The sequence below is a fragment of the Chlorocebus sabaeus genome, chromosome X, assembly GCF_047675955.1.
Source record: "Chlorocebus sabaeus isolate Y175 chromosome X, mChlSab1.0.hap1, whole genome shotgun sequence".
In the NCBI taxonomy this organism is placed as follows: domain Eukaryota; kingdom Metazoa; phylum Chordata; class Mammalia; order Primates; family Cercopithecidae; genus Chlorocebus; species Chlorocebus sabaeus.
Window position 1 is genome coordinate 75,028,237 of NC_132933.1, and position 16,769 is coordinate 75,045,005.

General features: G+C 40.0%; 1 long non-coding RNA gene across 1 annotated transcript; it reads right to left on the bottom strand.

The window, feature by feature from the left end:
• Window positions 1-967: 967 nt before the first annotated feature.
• Window positions 968-16,726, bottom strand: LOC140710851 (uncharacterized). Its single transcript, XR_012091944.1, has 2 exons — window positions 16,648-16,726; window positions 968-3,944 (listed from the first exon to the last, which is right to left on the bottom strand). It is a non-coding gene; the product is annotated as an uncharacterized lncRNA (long non-coding RNA).
• Window positions 16,727-16,769: the final 43 nt, after the last annotated feature.

Below are 16,769 nucleotides of genomic sequence, written 5' to 3' on the forward strand. Positions count from 1 at the left end.
GGATTGCTGTTTTGTCCTTGTAGTCGATCTGGAGCTAAAATTCACAATGCAAGCCTCCACAATGCTGCTCTATCCAGAGCTGCAATCTATTCCTGCCTCTCATCTGCCATGATCCACCGTCTCTCAAGAAAAGTAAACTCCATACACTGCTGGTAGAAACACAAATTATTAAAGCCACTATGGAAAACAGTATGGATATTTCTAAAAAAAAAAAAAAAAAAAAAAAAAAAACCTCAATATCAAGGCCTGGATGAGATTAGAGACTATTATACTAAGTAAAGTAACTGAGGAATGGAAAACCAAACATCTTATATTCTCACTTATAAGTGGGAGCTAAGCTATGAGGATGCAAAGGCATAAGAATGACACAATGGACATTGGGGACTCAGGGGGAAAGGGATAAACTACAAATAGGGTGCAGTGTATACTGCTCCGGTGATGGGTAAACCAAAATCTCACAAATCACCACTAAAGAACTTACTCATGTAACCAAACACCACCTGTTTCCCAATAACCCATGGAAATTTTTTTTTAAAAATATTATTTTAAACCACTAGGTCATTCATATGGTATGGTTTCCTTATACATTAGACTGAGTTTCAACCTCATTTATACCATTGAGGACTAACATTTGTTTGAGCCCTATTTTCTATTTTTAGAGTTAACTATCAGCCTGTGAAATTGTCTGAATACACAATTTCAGTATGTTTATAGCAGCACAATTCACAATAGCAAAAATATGCAACCAGCCCAAATGCCCAACAATCAACAAGTGGTTAAAGAAACTGTGGTATATATGTATGTGATCGAATACTACTCAGCCATAAAGGAATGAATTAATGGCATTCACAGCAACCTGGATGGGACTGAATATTGCAGGATCTGGCCAGCAGCCTGCAATGCAATGGGGCTCTTTCTTTGTTCCCAGGTGGATCGGCAGGTCAAGAAATAATAGATACACACAAGATAGTGAAAGCTGGGTCCAGGGGGGTCACTGCCTTCTGGTCCCATGGTGTCACCAATGCACTGGATATACCAGCATTTATTATTATATTCAGTGAGGGCAAGGGTAGGTTAGTGAGGGATTTAGGGTCATTTGATTATGAGGTTAGATGGTCACATGGGGATGAAGTAATTCTTTAACATAACATCTGTATGCAGAAGTAAAGTATACAGAGATAAGAATTTACAATATAGTGCGTACATCAGTAATTTCTAACAGAGACTTAAAACAGAAACATAGTCTTTCCATAACCTATGATTAGCCAGATATTAATCAGCAGTAACAGTTGCAGCAAAAGCTGGTTACAAACAATCCACAGCAACAGGATGTGAAGCTAGACAACCATTTAGACCAGAAATTCTCAGAAGGGAGTATGCCTTAACCCTAAAGAGATCTAGAAGAGCCATGGCAAGATGAGGGCATTTATAGCCCTATCTTATCCATAAGGACAGGTGCCTCTCATGCATGTGTTTATAGGCTCTCCACAAGGGTCGCATTCCATTCCCAGAGCTATGAACATCCACTTTTCTGGGATAGGAATCTTAGTGATGTGAAACCTCCCTGACTGCACGTCCGTTCACAGGCTCTCTGCAGGGGAAAGCACGTCATGCGCTGTTGGCTCATTCTGGCAGTCCAACCTGGCATTGTCTTTACACAATCCTGCATTCAATTTTGTATTTACAACAATCAGGAGCATTTCATCTTTTATTCCATAGCAATAGTTTCAGGGGGGTCTCCCTACATCTCCCCCTTTTCTCTGATTTAAATGAACCATAGCAATCATACCTTGGCACTGATTACGACTAGATTGAAGAATACTTTTTCCAATTTTACACATGAACAATAAACCAATAGCACAAATTATACACAGAACAAAATTAACGATAGTGGATCCTCCCAAAGATTTTACCCATTGAATGGGGTTGAGATTAGATAACCCCTCAGAGATACCGTCTAAAACTTCAGCACTGGGTAAAGCAGTTAAGTGTGCTTGAGAGGCCTCAAAAATCTGTTCTTTTAGTTTGCTTATGTCTAAACTTAAATTACCTTCACTTCCTTGTAAATGGCATTTTACCAATTCCCAATTGTGAACAGACTCATTATATTGAAACGGAGTTATACAAAAACCAGAAGTATTCCAATGACATTGCATTTTTAATCTGTGTTCTAAACTCATAATTCTATCTCCCATCCATATAACAGCTTGTCTTAGATCATTAATTTGATTGGCCAATTTTTGATCAATACCTGACTGAAAATTCCACATCTGAGTAGAATTTGTTTGCCATTTATCCACACAATGAACAGTTTGAATAGATTGATGTAATGCAACTCCAGCAGTAGCAGCAGTTGCAGTAACAGAAATCAAGCCCATTATTACTGCAATTAATGTAAAAATAAATCATTTACTCCTTTTAGGAAATTTTTGTAGAATATTGTTAATAACATGGATAGAAGGGGAAGATTCCCAAGGCCTATGTAAGGCTACAGGGAGCCAAATACCTTCTCTGACTCTGACTATTAAAATACTATGGTATTGATTAAAGGATGAGTCAATACAAGTATACAAGTAACAATTAAGACAGGTAATTTTTTTTTAAATAATATGCATCTTTTGTACTAAGAACATATATGGTGGTTTAATACAACTTTTAAGTGGGATAGTTTTATTGGACTCCATATAGAGAGTATATATATTTTGGGGATGGTACTCTTTTTTGTGAATGTGGAGTGGGGGGAATAAGTTGAATGAGAGGTGGTGGGGGGACATTAGCAACAGGGGGGTAGAAGTTCTCATAATCTTTACTGTCCCGTCTTTGAATTGACCTTTTGATGACTGCCATAGTGATATTTTTGGCTGTGTGGAAATAGTAGTGTAAATCAATCTGTTGTTTTAGTTTTCGAGGTGACAAGTTGGATTTACTTATAACACTTTCTCCAGCCCAAAGTCTCATACCAGTCATAGCTATGGTTAATCTCCACAATTCTGAATGTTCAGGTCCTAAGTGGGGAACAACGAGCCTTGGCTTTGGAGGGGCAACCCCTGCCCCTTTCCACTTAAAAGGAAAAAAGGAGTTAAACATATGATATAATAGGGGAGGATTATCATTACTTTTTTGATAAGTAATATCATGGAGAAAATGTTGATAATCTCTGTGACTTTGAGAGCAATCATTAGTAATATGACCTTTAGAAGCCCAATCAGCAATGGTGTAGTGAGAAGAATTAAATAACACAGTTCCTTCTGAACTAACACAATCCTTCTATATTAATTTGTCAGCATTTAAAGACAAGTTCAGGGGACACGCAGGTCCTAAAGGCTTATTTTGGGATGTGTGAATATAATCAGTGATTCTTATTTTGATCCGTCTTAGAGGTTTTAATGAGAGCACTGATACCAAGTGTCCTAAAGGAGGGACAGAGTGACTAGATGGTAGTGTAACTGCCCAAATTTGAATATCTAATGAGAGACATCCATTAGTGGGTCCCAGGCCCAAGGTGGATACCTAAAACCTAAAGTGATATTGAAAGGGGTTCTTTATTCTGAAGGTTGAGCAGGACAACGATCATCTACAGAACCAGGCATCCAAATACTATCATTAACATAGACCTCGATAGGGGCGTCCATCCATGTCATGGCTCGAATAAGAAGAGGAAAAGGAATACAGGCTCAATATGTATGGTTTTCAACAGTCTGTGGGGTGACAGATGGTAAAAGGATCAGTGTCATCAGGAGGAGGCAGAGGTTGAGCCAGACCTGGATCGCTGCAGACAAGTTGTTCAGGATGACTGACTGGATTGTCTGTTGTAAAGGAGTTAGCGTGGTCATTTTCTTCTTTTTGACGATTGGATGTATTAGTTGTTTCCTGCTGTGGCATTTTTTTCAGCAAATTTCTCTGTCTTGTTGTTGCATGCATCTTCAGGACACAATTTCAGGTGTCTAGCAGGAATCCAAACAGGAGATTAATGTTCACATGGAGAAACACAAGCATAGCCTCTTCCCCACGTTAAAATAGAACCTTTTGACCACATATTAGATTGAACATCTTTCCACCATACTTCCCTTCCTTGATTTACCGTGGGACAGTTACCAGAGAAATGTTTTTCAGCAGCAGTAACAGAACTAGATTTAGGAATATTAAGAAAATTTAATGTGAGCAATTCCAAGTTTAGTTGTATGTGAGGGATAGACAACTCCTTATTCCCCTCTTTTTGTTTCAGTAATTGTAATTTTAAAGTTTTGTTAGTTCTTTCTACAATAGCTTGGCTTTGTGGGTTATAAGGGATACCAGTAATATGTTTAATATGCCACTGATCAAGACAATTTTTTAAAGCTTTACTGCAATAGGCTGGACCATTGTCTATTTTGAGCTCACTAGTAATTGCCATAACCACAAAACATGAAAACATATGTTTTTTAATGTGAGAAGTGGCTTCTCCAGTTTGACAGGTAGCCCAGATGAAACTGGAAAAGGTGTCAACTGCGACATGCACATAAGCTAATTTTCCAAAAGAAGGAACATGAGTAACATCCATTTGCCAAATAGCATTACGAGAAAGGCCTTGGGGATTAACTCCGGGAGATTATGTGGGTAAGATAAGAACCTGACACTGAGAACAGTGTTGTACAATTTGTTTAGCTTGTTTCCAAATGAGAGAATATTTATGTTTAAGACCTGAGGCATTAGTATGGGTGAGTTGATGAAATTGTTCTGCATCTATAATGGCTAGAGAAACTATAGTATCAACGTTATGATTACCACTGGATAAAGGTCCAGGCAAATTAGTATGAAATCAAATGCGAGTGATGAAAAAAGGGTGATTTCAGTTTCTGCCTTTTTTTGTAACAAAGGGAACAAGGAAAATGGATTAGTGTCAGTAATATTTTTGGTGGCAGCTGTTTCTATTGCCTTAGTGGCATGGACTACATAAGCTGAGTCAGAGACAATATTAAGAGGCTGATCAAAATCCTGTAATGCAGAGATAACAGCAAACAACTCGGCTTTTTGAGCAGAAGTGTATGGAGTAGAAACGACTTTATCTCTTGGTCCTACATACCCTGCCTTTCCATTACTGGATCCATCAGTAAAAATGGTAACAGCTGCCTCTAGTGGTGATGAACTAGTAAGTTTTGGTAGAATTCAGGAAGTATTTCACAGAAATTGAAAGAACTTTGACTTAGGCAAATAATTATCAATAGTGCCAGTGAAGTCAGCCAGATTAGTCTGCCAGCACAAAGATGTAGAAAAGGCAGTTTTAACTTCATTTTTTGACAAATGGACCACAATAATGTTTGGATCAAAGCCAGAAATTTTAGTGATATGTTGACATCCTAACCCAATCAAAGTGGCCATTTGATCAAGATATAATGAAAGAGTTTTAGAGGCCGAATTAGGAGGAAATACCCTTTCAACTAGAGAATCATCTCGTACTGTAAGTCCCATAGGAAAGTGCATGGAAGGAAAAACTAAAAATTGTAAAGGCAAATTTGGGTCAATACGAGAGACTTGTGCCTCTCTCACTCTTTGTTCTACAAAAGACAACTCTTGTTTTGCTGGTTCAGATAGACAGCGAGGACTGTTTAAATCTGTATCTCCCGATAAAGTAGCAAATAGATGAGATAATGCACAAGTAGGGATGCCTAGGGTTGGTCTGAGATAGTTGATGTCACTAGTAATTTTTGAAAATAATTTAAGGTGTTTAAATTGTCAGTACAAAGTTGGACTTTTGGAGGCTTAATGGAGTGAGCTTCTAGCTGCATTCCTAAGTACAGAAAAGTAGTGGCTTGTTGAATTTTATTAGGAGCGATGTGGAGTCCTGCATTGGCAACAGCTAATTTTAAAGAAGTAAAACATTGAATTAATTCATCTTTAGTGGGGGCAGCAATCAGTATATCATCCATATAATGAAGAAGGTAATTATTTTTAAAAGTCTGTTGGATAGGTTGTAACACAGTACCGACAAACAACTTACAAATAGTAGGACTGTTAATTATTCCTTGAGGTAAAACTTTCCATTGATATCTAGCTGCAGGAGCTGAATTGTTAATGGAAGTTACAGTGAAAGCAAATTTTTCACAGTCTGACTTGTCTAAAGGAATATGAAAAAAAAGCAGTCTTTAAGGTCAATGATAATTAAAGGCCATATGATGTTTGGTTTTCCATTCCTAAGTTACTTCACTTAGAATATTAGTCTAATGAGATCAAAGATACAATAAAAAGTCTCCCACAAAAGAAAAGCCCAGGACCTGATGGCTTTACTGATTAATTCTATGAAATATTTAAAGAACTAATACCAATTCTATTAAAACTATTCTCAAAAAACAGAGGAGGATAGAACACCATCAAACTCTTTTCTACAAGGCCAATATTACTCTGATACCAAAACCAGACAAAGACACTTCAAAAAAAGAAAACTACATGCCAATATCTTTGATGAATATTCATGCATAAATCCTCAACAAAATACTAGCAAACCAAGTTAAACAAAACATTAAGAAGATAATTCATCACGATCAAGTGGGATTTATCCCTGGGATGAAAAACTGGTTCAACAAACACAAATCAATCAACGTGATAGATCTTAGCAAAAAAATAAAGAATGAAAACTATATGATTATTTCAATTGATGGTGAAAAAGCATTTGATAAAATTCAACATCCCTTCAGGACAAAAACCATCAGAAAACTGGGTATAGAAGGAACATACCTCAACATAATAAAAGCCATATATGACAGACCCATAGATAGTATCATACTAAATGGGGAATAACTTAAAGCCCTTCCTCTAAGATATGGAACAGGATAAGGATGCCCACTTTCACTACTGTTATTCACCATAGTACTGGAAGTGCTTGCTAGAGCAATCAGAGAAGAGAAAGAAATACAGGGCATCCAAATTGAAAAAGAAGAAGTCAAATTATCCTTGTTTGCAGATGATATAATCCTATATTTGGAAAAATCTAAAGATTCCATCAAAAAACCATCAGAACTGACAAATTCAGTAAAGTTGTATAATACAAAATCAACATACAAAAATCAGTAGCATTTCTATATACCAACAGTAAACAATGTGAATAAGAAATAAACAAAAAAAGTAATCCTATTTAAAATTGCCACAAATAAATTTAAATACCTAAAAATTAACTTAAGAAGGTCTATTAGTCCATTTTCACACCACTGATAAAGACATACCCGAGACTGGGCAATTTACAAAAGAAAGGGGTTTAATAGACTTATGGTTCCACGTGGCTGCAGAGGCCTAACAATCAAGGTGGAAGGCAAGAAGGAGCAAGTCATGTCTTACATGGATGGCAGCAAGCAAAGACAGAGATTGTGCAGGGGAACTCCTCTTGATAAAACCATCGGATCTCCTGAGACTTATTCACTATTGTGAGAACAGCAGGGGAAAGACCAGCCCCCATGATTCAATTACCTCCCACTGGGTCCCACGCACAATACGTGGGAATTGTGGCAGTTACAATTCAAGATGAGATTTGGGTGGGGACACAGCCAAACCATATCATTCCAATCCCGGCCCCTTCCAAATCTCATATCCTCACATTTCAAAGCCAATCATGCTTTCCCAACAGTCCCCCAAGGTCTTACCTCATTTCAGCATTAACTCAAAAGTCCACAGTCCAAAGTCTCAACTGAGACAAGGCAAGTCCCTTCTGCCTATGAGCCTGTAAAATAAAAAGCAAGCTACTAACTTCCTAGATACAATGGAGGTACAGGCATTGGGTAAATACAGCCATTCCAAATGGGAGAAATTGGCCAAAAGAAAGGGGCTATAGACCCCATGCAAATCCAAAATCCAGCAGGGCAGACAAATCTTAAAGGTCCAAAATGATCTCCTTTGACTCTCTGTCTCACATCCAGGTCACACTGATGCAAAAGATGGGTTGCCATGGTCTTGGGTAGCGGGTAGCTCTAGCCCTGTGACTTTGCAGGGTATAGCCTCCCTCCCAACTGCCTTCACAGGCTGGCAGTGAGTGTCTGCAGCTTTTCCAGGCACACAGTACAAGTTGTCAGTGGATCTACCATTCTGGGGTCTGGAGGACAGTAGCCCTCATCTCACAGCTCCAGAAGGTGGTGCACCAGTAGGAACTCTTTGTGGGGGCTCTGACCCCACATTTCCCTCCCATACTGCTCTAGCAAGAGGTTCTCCATGAGAAGGCTCCAACGCCACATTTCCCTTCCACACTGCCCTAGCAGAGATTCTCCATGACAGCTCTGCACCTGCAGCAAACTTCTGCCTGGGGATCCAGGCATTTCCATACATCCTTTGAGATCTAGGCAGAGGTTCCCAAACCTCAATTCTTGACTTCTGTGCTCTTGCAGTCTCAATACCATGTGGCAAGGCTTGAGGCTTGAACCCTCTAAAGCCACAGCCCAAGCTCTATATTGACCCCTTTCACCCATGGCTGGAGTGGCTGGGATGTTGGGCACCAAGTCCCTAGGCTGAACACAGCACTGGGACCCTGGACCTGGCCCACAAAACTACTTTTTCCTCCTAGGCCTCTGGGCCTGTGATGGAGGGCCTGCCCTGAAGACCTCTGACATGCCCTGGATACATTTTCCCCATTGTCTTGAGGATTAACATTCAGCCCCTTGTTATTTATGCAGATTTTTTCAGTGGGCTTAAATTTATCCTCAGAAAATGGGATTTTCTCTTCTATGGCATTGTAAGGCTGCAAATTTTCCAAAGTTTTATGCTTTTCTTCCCATATAAAACTGAATGCCTTTAACAGCACCTAAGTCATCTCTTGAATGCTTTGCTGCTTAGAAATTTCTTCTGCCAGATACCCTAAATCATCTCTCTCAAGTTCAAAGTTCCACAAATCTCTAAGGCAGGGGCAAAATTCCACCAAGTCTCTTTGCTAAAACATAACAAGAGTCACCTCTGCTCCAGTTCCCAACAAGTTCCTCATTTCCATCTGAGACCACCTCAGCCTGGACTTTCTTGTCCAGATTGCTATCAGCATTTTGGGCAAAGCCATTAAACAAGTCCCTAGGGAGTTTCAAACTTTCCCACATTTTTTCTGTCTTCTTCTGAGCCCTCCAAACTGTTCCAACCTCAGCTTGTTACCCAGTTCCAAAGTCACTTCCACATTTTTGGGTCTTTTCAGCAGCACCTCATTTCTGGTACCAATTTATTGTATTAGTCCATTTTCACACTGCTGATAAAGACATACCCGAGACTGGGCAGTTTACAAAAGAAAGAGGTTTAATTGGACTCAGTTCCACGTGGCTCGGGAGACCTCACAATCATGGCAGAAGGCAAGGAGGGGCAAGTCACATCTTACATGGATGGCAGCAGGGAAAAAGAAAGACCTTGTGCAGAAAAACCCTAGATTTTTAAAACATTCAGATCTCATGAAACTCATTCACTCTCACAAGAACAGTGCAGGAAAGACCCACCCCCATAATTCAGTCACCTCCCACAAGGTTCCTCCCATGACACGTGGGAAATGTGGGAGTTACAATTCAAGATGAGATTTGGTTGGGGACACAGCCAAACCATATCACTACCCAAAGAAGACTATGTCAAGGCATTTAATAATCAGAACCCCAAAGGTCAAGGACAAACAAAGGATCATAAAAGCAGCAAGAGGAAAGAAACAAATAACATACAATGGAGCTGCAATACATGTGGCACCAAACTTTTCAGAGAAAACCTTACCGGCCAGGAGATCTGTAAGGTACAAGCAATCTACAGATTCAATAAAATTTCCATCAGTATACCAAGGACATTCTTCACAGAAACAGAAAAAAAAAATCCTAAAATGTTTATAGAACGAATAAAACTCCAGAATAGCCAATGCTGTCCTAAGCAATAAGAACAAAATTAGAGGAATCACATTACCTGACCTCAAATTATATTACAGAGCTACAGTTACCAAAACAGCCTGGTAGTGGCATTAAAACAGACACATAGACCAATGGAACAAAATATAAAACCCAGAAACAAATCCACACAAATACAGTGAACTCATTGTTGACAAAGGTGCCAAGAACATACACTGGGAAAAAGACACTCTCTTCAATAAATGATGCTGGGAAAACTGAATATCCATATGCAGAAGAATGAAACTAGACTCATACATCTCTTGCCATATACAAAAATCAAATCAAAACGGATTAAATACCTAAATCTAAGACCTGAAACTATGAAACTACTGAAACAAAACATTGGAGAAACTCCAAAAGGCATCAATCTTGGCAAAGATTTCTTGAGTAATACCCCACAAGCACAAGCAACCAAAGCAAAAATAGGCAAATGAGATCACATCAAGTTAAAAAGCTCCTGTACAGCAAATGATGCAATCAACAAAGTGAAGAGACTACCCACAGAATAGGAGAAAATATTTGCAAACTACCCATCTGACAAGGGATTAATAACCAGACAATATAAGAAGGTCAAACAACTCTATAGGAAAATAATCTAATAATCTGATTTTTTAAAATAGGCAAAAGAGTTGAATAGACATTCTCAAAAGAAGACACAAAAATAGAAAACGTACATGAAGAGGTGTTTGACATCATTAACCGTCAGAGAAATACAAATCGAAACTACAATGAGATATTATCTCATTCCAGTTAAAATGGTTTTTATACAAAAGACAGGCAGTAACAAATGCTGACGAGGGTGTGAAAAAAAGAGAGTCCCCTACACTGTTGGTGGGATTGTAAATTATTAATACTCAACCACTATAAAGAAGAGTTTGGAGGTTCCTCAAAAAAAACAAAAATATAACTACCATGTATTCCAGCAATCCAACTGCTGGGTATACCCAAAAGAAAGAAAATCCATATATCAAAGAGATGTCTGCACTCCCATGTTTATTGCAGCACTCTTCACAATAGCCATCATTTGGAAGCAATCTAAGCGTCCATCAACAGCTGAATGGATAAAGAAAATGTGGTACCAAAACAAGGATGCCCTCTCTCACCACTCCTATTCAACATAGTATTGGATTCCTGGCCAGAGCAATCAGGCAAAAGAAACAAAGGGCATCCAAATAGGAAGAGAGGACGTCAAACTGTCCCTGTTTGCAGATGACATGATTCTGTGTCTAGAAAATCCATAGTCTCAGGCCAAAAGCTCCTTTAGCTGATAAACAACTTCAGCAAAGTTTCAGGATACAAAAATCAATGGACAAAAATCACTAGCATTTCTATACACCAACAACAGTGAAGCCAAGAGCCAAATTAGGAATACAATGCCATTCACAATTGCCACAAAAAGAATAAAATACCTAGGAATATAGTTAACCAGTGAGGTGAAAGATCTCTACAATCAGAACTCCAAAACACTGCTCAAAGAAATCTGAGATGATACAAACAAATGGAAAAACATTCCACGCTCATGGATAGGAAGAATCAATATTGTTTAAATGGCCATATTGCCCAAAGTAATTTACAGATTCAATGCTATTCCTGTCAAACCACCAATGACATTCTTCACAGAACTAGAAAAAAATTTACTTTTTTTTTTTTTTTGAGACAGAGTCTTGCTCTGTCATCCAGTCTAGAGTACGATGGCATGATCTCAGCTCACTGCAACCTCCACCTCCCGGGTTTAAGCGATTCTCCTGCCTCAGTCACCCAAGTAGCCGGGATTACAGGTGCCCACCACTGCACCCAGCTAATTTTTGTATTTTTAGTAGAGACTAAAAATCTCTACTAAAAGGGAGTTTCGCCATGTTGGCCAGACTGGTTTTGAACTCCTGACCTCAGGTGATCCGCCCACCCCGGCCTCCCAAAGTGCTGGGATTACAGGCATGAGCCACCATGCCTGGCCAAAACAAACTATTTTAAAATTCATCTGGGAAAAAAAAAAAAAAGCCCTAATAGCCCAGGCAATCCTAAGCAAAGAGAACAAAGCTGGAGGCATCATGTTACCTGACTTCAAACTATACTACAGGACTACAGTAATCAAAATAGCACGGTGCTGATACAAAAACAGACACATAGACCAATGGAACAAAATAGGGAACCCAGAAATAAGCTCATACACCTACAACCATCTGATCTTCAACATAGCTGACAAAAACAAGCAGTGGGGAAAGGACTCCCTATTCAATAAATGGTACTGGGATATCTGGCTAGCCACAGACAAAAGATTGAAACTGGACCCCTTTCTTATACCATATACAAAAATCAATGCAAGATGGATTAAAGACTTAAATGTAAAACTCAAAACTATAAAAATCCTGGAAGACAACCCAGGCAATGCCATTCTGGACATAGGAATGAGCAAAGATTCATAATAAAGATGCCAAAAGCAATTGCAACAAAAGCAAAAATTGACAGATGGGATCTAATTAAACTTGAGAGTTTCTGCACTGCAAAAGAAACGATCAACAGAGTAAACAGACAACCTACAGAATGGGAGAAAGTATTTGCAAACTATGCATCTGACAAAGGTCTAGTATCCAGCATCTCTAAGCAACTTAAACAAATGCACAAGAACCATCAATAGGTGGGCAAAGGATATAAACTGATATTTTTCAAAAGAAGACATACATGTGGCCAACATGTATATGAGAAAAGCTCAATATCACTGATCATTAGAGAAATGCAAATCAAAGCCACAATGAGATACCATTTCACACCAGTCAGAATGGCTGTTATTAAAAAGTCAGGCCAGGCACAGTAGCTTATTTCTGTAATCCTAGCACTTTGGGAGGCTGAAGTGGACAGATCGCTTGAGTCCAGGAGTCAGAGACAAGCCTGGGCAACATGGCAGAACCCCACCTCTACAAAAAGTACCAAAATTACCTGGACATGGTGGCACATACCTATAGTCCCATCTACTAAGGAGGCTGAGGTGGGAGGATCGCTTGAGCCCAGGAGGTCAAAGCTGCAATGAGCTGTGAGCGTGCCTCTGTAGTCCATCCAGGGTGACAGAGTGAGACCCAGGCTCAAATAAAAAGAAGTAAAAAAATAACAGGTGTTGGCAAGGTTGCAGAGAAAAGGGAATGCTTATACACTGTTGAAGGTAGTGTAAATTAGTTCAGCCATTCTGGAAAGCAGTGTGGCAATTCCTCAAAGAGCTAAAAAGAGAACTACCATTGTACCCAACAATCCCATAACAGAGTATATACCCAAAGGAATATAAATCATCTACCATAAAGACAAATACAAGCCAGGTGCAGTGGATACCTGTAATCCTAGCACTTTGGGAGGCCGAGGCAGGTGGATCACTTGAGGTCAGAAGTTCGAGACCAGCCTGGCCAACATGATGAAACCCTGTCTCTACTAAAAAAAAATACGTAAATTAGCTGGAAATCACTTGAACCTGGGAGGCAGAGGTTACAATGAACCGAGATCACATCACTACACTCTAGCCTGGGCAACAGAGCAGGACTCCATCTAAATATACACACACACACACACACACACACATATATATATGCATGTGAACGTTCATTGCAGCATTATGCACAATAGTAAAGACACGGAATCAACCTAAATGCCCATCAGTGACAGATTGGATAAATAAAATGTGGTACATATACACCATGGAATACTATGCAGCCATAAAAATGAACAAGATCAGGTCTTCTGGGAACATGGATGGAGCTGAAGGCCATTATCCTTGGCAAACTAACGCAGGAACGGAAAACCAAATACCACATATTCTCACTCATAAGTGGGAGGTAAATGATGAGAACTCATGGACACAAAGAGGGGAACAACAGACACTGGGGCCTACCTAAGATTGAAGGGTAAGAGGAGGAAGAGGATTAGGAAAAATAACTATTTGGTACTAGGGTGACAAAATAATCTGTATGACAAACCCCTGTGACACAAGTTTACCTATATAACAAACCTGCACATATACCCCTGAACATAAAATAAAAAAAATTTTTAATGTGGCACTTATACACAATGGAGTACTATTCAGCCATAAAAAAGAATGAGATCCTGTTATTTGCAACCACAAGGATGGAACCAAAAGTCATTATGGTAAGTGAAATAAGCCAAGGACAGAAATACAAACATCACATGTTTTCACTTATTTGTGGGATCCAAAACTCAAAACAATTGAACTCACGGACACAGAGAGTAGAAAGATGGTTACCACAGGCTGGAAAGGATAGTGGGATAGCAGGTATGTTCATGTGTACAACAAAATAGAAACAATGAATAAAACCTGGCATTTGCTAGCACAACAGGGTGACTATAGTCAATAATAATTTAATTGTAAATTTTAAAATAACAAAGAATGCAATTGGATTGCTTATAACACAAACAATAAATGCTTGAAGAGACGGATACCCTATTTTCCATGATGTGATTATTTCACATTGCATGCAAGCATCAAAACATTTCATGTACCCCATAAATACATATACTTACTATATACACAGAAAAATTAAAAATATATATAGATAGCTGTTTGTCTTATTGTATTTACATTCCTTTTAAAAGTCTTATATTTCTGTATATAAAGAATACACAATACAGAGTACAAAATTTAAATGTGCAAGAGTTAGATTGCACAGAGGACAGAAATATAATGAAAAATATTGTTAGATTTTCTCACACATATTATTTAACTTATCCTACTATTAATTACTACCAATGGCCACGGTTTAGTCTTAGTGTTTTGTTTAAATAGGACTTATGTAACAGAAAATAATACATAAAAACATAATTTCAAGTGAACACTTATTGTTAAGTAATGATACATATGGACAATTATTTATAATATGTTATGGGTTTTCTTCATCTACAACATCTAGGTCCTGGGTTGGCTCTCTGCAAGTTGGTCACCCTAAGACTGTAGTACCATTCTAGTGGGAGGAAAAATATACAAACAAGACACTATTTGTAAATTGCACAGAATAGAAACTGATAAACAATGGTGCCTTCTGTGAAAGTGACATCAGTGGCCGGAACAGGTGAGAGAGGCTTTCTTTTACTAGGGTATTTTAAAGTAGTCTTAAATGTTGTACCCTGCAAATATACCACGTATTTTTATTTTATTTTATTTCTTTTTTTGAGACGGAGTCTCTCTGTCGCCCAGGCTGGAGTGCAGTGGCACCATTTCGGCTCACTGCAACCTCCACCTCCTGGGTTCCAGCTATTCTCCTGCCTCAGCCTCCTGAGTAGCTGGGACTATAGGCTTGTGCCGCCACGCCCGGCTAAATGTTGTATTTTTAGCAGAGACAGGATTTCACCACGTTGGCCAGGCCGATCTTAAACTCCTGACGTTAAGTGATCCGCCCGCCTCGGCCTCCCAAAGCGCTGGCATTACAGGCATGAGCCACCGTGCCTGGCCTCCACCTATTTTTAAATGTACCTTGCAAATATTCAAAAGCAAGCGACTGTTGTTAGTTCTGCAGAGGGGCTGGCCACAGTAAGAGTGGGGAAAGGCACTAGCTCAGCGTGAGGGCACGTGCTCTCACTCGAAACAATGTATTGAGAACACTTGGTTCTTGGGGGTTCCTGCCCAAACTTCAAGATGGCGGCCAGGTGGACGGCTGATTCTGATGAGTCTGATGAGGTGAGCTGCTCCGCAAAACTGAAAGGCGCACTAAGCCTGGGAAATTAGTATGTACTTGTGTATGTGTTTGTGAGGAGAACCGCTGGAGGGTTTTAAGGAAAACAGTGATTGGATTTATGACCGAAAGGTCCGTCTAGCTGTGTAATGAATGTCGGGGGACACTATTTGGGGAGCATATATCTGTAATCTTGGTGAGTAAGGATGTTGGCTTGGACTCGTTAGCATAGTAGCACTGGATGGAGATGTGGAGACATGGATAGAACTTTGGGAGGTCACCTGGACAACACTTGTTGCTAGATTGAATGTGGATTGTGAGGGAAAGCACCAACATGGCTGCCTGCTCCGTTTCTGGCCTGGGTGAGTTCCTGTTCCCGAGATGGAGAATCCTAGGGCGTTGGTTTATGTGTAGGTTAAGAGTAAGTTATCTGCGACATTTTAAGCCAGAGATAGTTAACTGAGGCACTTTTTTTTTAAAGTCACTGGGGCTAGATGGTCGGTTCTCACGAGAGTCATTCGGGCAGTTCTGTGGGGAGGGGCTGGGAAGGGTGTAACTGGGAGGCAAGGAAGGGTCCTGTGTTGGCCTCAGCGGGGAGACAGGAAGCTGCTCGGGGCCAAGAGTGGCTAGAGGGTCTCTAACGGGCAGAGTGAAGGCTTTAGTTTTTCATCAGTGTGAAATGGGCAGCCACGGTAGGGCTTTGAGTGTGACAAAGGCTAACGAAAATCCTGTGTGGACAGCAAGCTATTGGGTAAGATTGCCAGATTTAGCTAATAAAAATCCGGGACACCCGGTTAAATATGAACATCAGAACAATTATTTCGTAGCATAAGTATGGCCTGTGCAAATCTGGGATATACTTATACTAAAAATGTATTCGTTGTTGATGTGACATTCAAATGTAACGAGTCCAACTGTGTTGGACCAAGCAGCCCTAACATTGACTGGGTCTGGAATTTCGGGAAGCCGAAAGGGGCCAAGGTGGTAGCCATGGAGGTGTGAGGAGGGACCCCCGCAAAGGTGAAGTTGGCCCATTTGGTGCCCTTTGCCGGAGAACAACTCTGGGGAGTCGAGCTTCTCGGCTCCTCTACTTCTTTTAGCCCCCAGCAGGCTCCACGGGGAAGGATTACCTGCTTCTTCCAATCCTGAGCTCCGGCGCCCAAGCGCGTCTCTTCCCCTGGCCAGCGTCTTGCTGAAACTCCCGCCCCCCGCGGCTGGCACGTAACCCCGCCTTCCGCTTCTCTCCTCCCTC